A 4,687-nucleotide genomic window follows, 5' to 3' on the forward strand; every position below is an offset into this window, starting at 1 on the left:
CATTGTCAGAGGTCAATGTTAAGAACACTCCCATTGACAGGCATCAAAAGCATGTTACCATTGAACTGAACCAAGACAAGACCAAGCTGAGGGGACATTCACACTGTGTTGCTAACTCCTGCTAACTGAGTCGTGTGTGACAGGCTGGCCCAGCATGCTGTGCATGTTGGTGTCCTTGTGTCGTTCTTCTGGAGGCTGCTACGGTGCTACCTTGTTAAAAGATGATCCTGTACACTGGAAATTATATCAGCCCATTAAAAACAACCTTTTTTTCTCCACTGCCCGGTTGGCCTGGGCTGGACCGGCCATTAGGGAATCATTCCACTTCTCCCAGTGGCCAGCACCTCCCTGGCTGTGAGTGGAGGTGGGCTGACATGTTTAGCTTCAGTACAGGTTCCCTCTGGTTCTAGGGACTGAACTTTCATTCTCCTACAGGGTCTCATTCTAGAAATGAACATTCTGACTAGCAGATGTGATCATGAATGGACCAAACCCATTCAGCAGAGGGGACCTATGACCTTTGACCTGGGTGACACAACGTTGATCCAAGCATCTGAAGCCAGCGTTTCTGTTCCCAGTTTGCTGACTGGTCGTCAGTAGCAGGACGTCTCTTTTCATTGAGTTGATTTCTGTTTCTGTCTGTTGCTCCGCTGTTTCAGAGTCAAATGAAGAGATTTCTGATGTTGCTGTTTGTGTCCTGCAGATGTGGAGCAGCTGCTGGTGATTAAAGAAGAGGTTCCCCCTGAGCTGCAGGACCCAGAGCCCCCCCACATTAAAGAGGAGTGGGAGGAGCTCAGGATCAGTGAGGAGGGAGGGCAGCTTCAAGGGCAGGAGGAGGCTGATATCACCACGTTCCCCTTCACTCTGGTCCCTGTGAAGAGTGAAGGGAACAAAGAGAAACCTCAGTTCCCACAGCTTCACCAGAGTCTCACTGAGGAGAACTTGAAAGAAGAGTCTCTGAGCAGCAGCCCAGTTCATCCTCTGAAAACAGAAGCTGATGGAGAAGAGAGTGGAGAACCAGAACCAGCCAGCAAGGTAGATCCAGATCCACTTGTACAACCCCAGACTGAAGACCAGATGTCAGACTCTTCTGAAGCTGAGCCTGAAGTCAGTGAGGATGAGCGTCCTTTTAGGTGCTCAACATGCAGTAAAGGTTTTCGAAACAGAAGGAGTTTGGATGTACACATGAGAACACACACTGGGGAGAAACTGTTCCCATGCTCAGTTTGTGGAGGAAGGTTTTCAGAAAAGGGATATCTGAAAAGACACATGAGAACACACACAGGGGAGAAACCATTCCCCTGCTCAGTTTGTGGCACAAGATTTTCAGAAAAGGGGCATCTGAAAAGACACATGAGAACGCACACTGGGGAGAAACCATTCCCATGCTCAGTTTGTGGCACAAGATTCTCAGTTAAGGAACATCTAGAATCACACATGAGAATGCACACAGGGGAGAAACCATATCCCTGCTCAGTTTGTGGCACAAGATTTTCAGTTAAGGGAGATCTGAAAACACACATGAGAACACACACTGGGGAGAAACCATTTCCCTGCTCAGTTTGTGGCGGAAGGTTTTCAGAAAAGGGATATCTGAATAGACACATGAGAACACACACTGGGGAGAAACCATTTCCCTGCTCTGTTTGTGGCACAAGATTTTCAGAAAAGGGGCATCTGAAAAGACACGAGAACTCACACTGGGGAGAAACCATATCCCTGCTCACTTTGTGGCAAAAGATTCTCAGTTCAGGGAGATCTGAAAACACATGAGAACTCATACTGGGGAGAAACCATTTCCCTGCTCAGTTTGTGGTAAAAGATTCTCAGAAAAGGGACATCTGAAAAGACACATGAGAATGCACACTGGGAAGAAACCACCTTTGCAAGACGTGGCTTTGAAGCGTGACAAGAGTGGGAGACGCAGGTTGACGGCCAAAAAATGAATTTATTTCATGAAAAAACACAACGATGAACCAAAATTGAACTCAGACAACAATGTGATGTGATCGTCAGTACAGTTGGTGGTGTGGGTTCATGTGTGCATGTGTGTAAGGGAGGTGGAAAGAAGAGATGTTGTCTGCTGAAAGTCGAAGTCATAATGGATGAGGAGGAAGAGAGGCTCCCGGCCAGCAAGGCGGGTTCTGTATGTAGAGAGCACCGGGCCCAGGAGCTTCAACTAGGAGGAACGAACAGCCCCCCACCCTCCAGATACCTGCTGCAACACAAGGAACAGCATGAAAGGCACCAACCACGGGACCTTTATACCCCCCCCCCCCCCCCCACACACACACACACACACACACACACCCTCAAGAAAGGGGTCCGGAAGCAAGTCACGGCACCAAAGTACCTGAAATGCATTTTTTTTAAAAGCCAAAATGATAATGAACCAAACCCCCTCAAACCATGTACATCACCCATTGTTCTGTACAGATGAGGTAAACCTATCAGGAGGTGAACCAGTGGCTGCTCCGGTGGTCCAGCATCTCTTGTCCCAAGCTACCGCATTGACCGGTGCACCCAGAAAGCAATGATGTAGGAGGCTAGGAAAAGACAAGAGGAGAACCAGAGACAGGAAAACAGTTCACTATCAATTTCCACACTGAAGGAACTCTGGAGAACGCGTCCACCACCACTTTGTTGGTCCCCTTCACACAGGAACTATCCAGTGTGACTGCAGGAACAGAGACAAAGAGAGGAGAAAACTCAGCAGGACAGAGACAGGATGAAGCTGAAATCATGGAGCCACCATTGGACAGGAGGGTGTGAGGGCTGATCTGATTTCTCTGAGGTCACCATCAAAGATCCACTTGGCACCAAGTACTGATCTTTATAATGAAGTATTGATCCTGATCAAACACTGAATTGTCTTTGAGATGTGTGAAAATAAATGAGTGGGCGGAGTCTCTGATATCAGTGATGTCATCCAGCTGATGGAGACATATGGGATATCAGCTGGAGCCTCCGGTGAAGTACCTTTAGTAGTAGTACACATGCAGTATACGCTCAGTACTGGCTCCTACACAGACACAGCGAGCGCTGCTTTAACAAATACATGGTTCCTATGTGAGGAACTGGTTGGATTTCCGGTGTATCAGGACCAGGACTGAAGTTGGTCCCTGACCGTCCTGGAGGGGCGGCTGTAACACAGGATGAGTTTTCACAGTGAAGGTCTTCTTCTTCTACAGCTGAATTAAAGTGTAAACAGCCGTCTACACACCTTTAAATGTCCTTATAAACTTGTCTTTTAATAAACTTTCTGTCCTCTTTTGAAGTCGTCAGTGCTTTTGTTTCCATGTAGAGGCTCTACTTGATCACCACCCTTGTGTTTGACTATTTGGAGTGGATGTTGTCTTCAGACATCTTTCTACTTTAAATAGGTGAAAGAGTTGTTTTTCCATCTCATGTTGTTCCTGCAATGATTGAAGGCAACAAACAACAACACATTATTTGCCATTTTTCATGTTATTTTGAACTTTTCAATTTTTATCTCAGTTATGGATAAAAATCCTTCTTCTTCCTCTTCTGTGTTTTACGGCAGTGGTTCTCTGAGTTTGAAACTCCACATTTGAACTGCAGCATCAATCAATCAATCAATCAATGGATTTGGATGGATTTAGCGTTTGTTCTGTCTTCTCTTTTTTCCGTTGTACTTGTGGTCATCATTGTCTCCAATCAGAAAATCTGAGGCTGGGACGTCTTGATGACGCTTGAAGAAAGGAAGCAGGTCTCAGAGGAGTGTGGACAGTGCAGTCCTCAGCTTTCTAGTTCCTGGTCTCCAGCCCTTCTCTCTTGTTGAGCAGCCAGCATCTCAGAGCCTTGTCCAAGACCTGCAGCCAAACTGCACCGTCTGCACCACATTCACCTTTCACATTCACATTTAAAAACTGAGTGGATGTCATCAGGGAGGGAAAATGCTGGAGTTCCTTGTCCTTTGCTTGGATTTGTTTGATTTTTTTATTGAGTTTGACTCGCTGGAAGAAGACTTGTTGATCCAGGAATGAAGCTGGATTCTTCTGTGCAGAGCATTCATTGAGTTGAAGTGTGGCTGTACATTCAATGATCAGTGTTATGGTTTCCTTTCCTGTGTTAAGTTGTTGCTCTCACACACACACACACACACACACACACACACACACACACACACACACACACACACACACTGCTGTGTCTGAACACTGAAGCTGAGGAGAGAGACTAATTTGCACCATCTTTTGGGGTTTCTATCTCTTTCCACACACAAATGCAGGCTGGCTCCTGAGTGGTTTACAGCTTTTATGAAGGCGTGTGCTTTGTTGCCATGGAGACCAGAGCTTCAACAGGGTGATGAGTTCTTGAAAGCAGAGTTGGAGTTTGTTTGTGGACTGAACAGTAAACTCCTTTCTTATGTGGGACGTTTGAATAAAACATTGAAATGAAAATCACTCTCCTTATCGTTTTTGATGCTGCAGTTTTTATGTTTCTGTAGACGTTTGGATTCAAGGATTCAAGGATTCAAGGATCTTGATTGTCAAACCACTCACATTTCCATGTTGGTGGTACGAAAATTGAACTCTGGTCCCGGGGTAGCAAGAGATAGCATAATAAAGAGTGGAGAACAGAAATAAGGATTTACAGACAGAAAAGATATTTACAGAAGGATTTATATATATATATCCATCCATCGTCATCTTCCACTTATTCC

The sequence above is a fragment of the Aulostomus chinensis genome, chromosome 1, assembly GCF_037954235.1.
Source record: "Aulostomus chinensis isolate RoL2024-O1b breed Wild chromosome 1, RoL_Achi_v1.0, whole genome shotgun sequence".
Taxonomy (NCBI): Eukaryota; Metazoa; Chordata; class Actinopteri; order Syngnathiformes; family Aulostomidae; genus Aulostomus; species Aulostomus chinensis.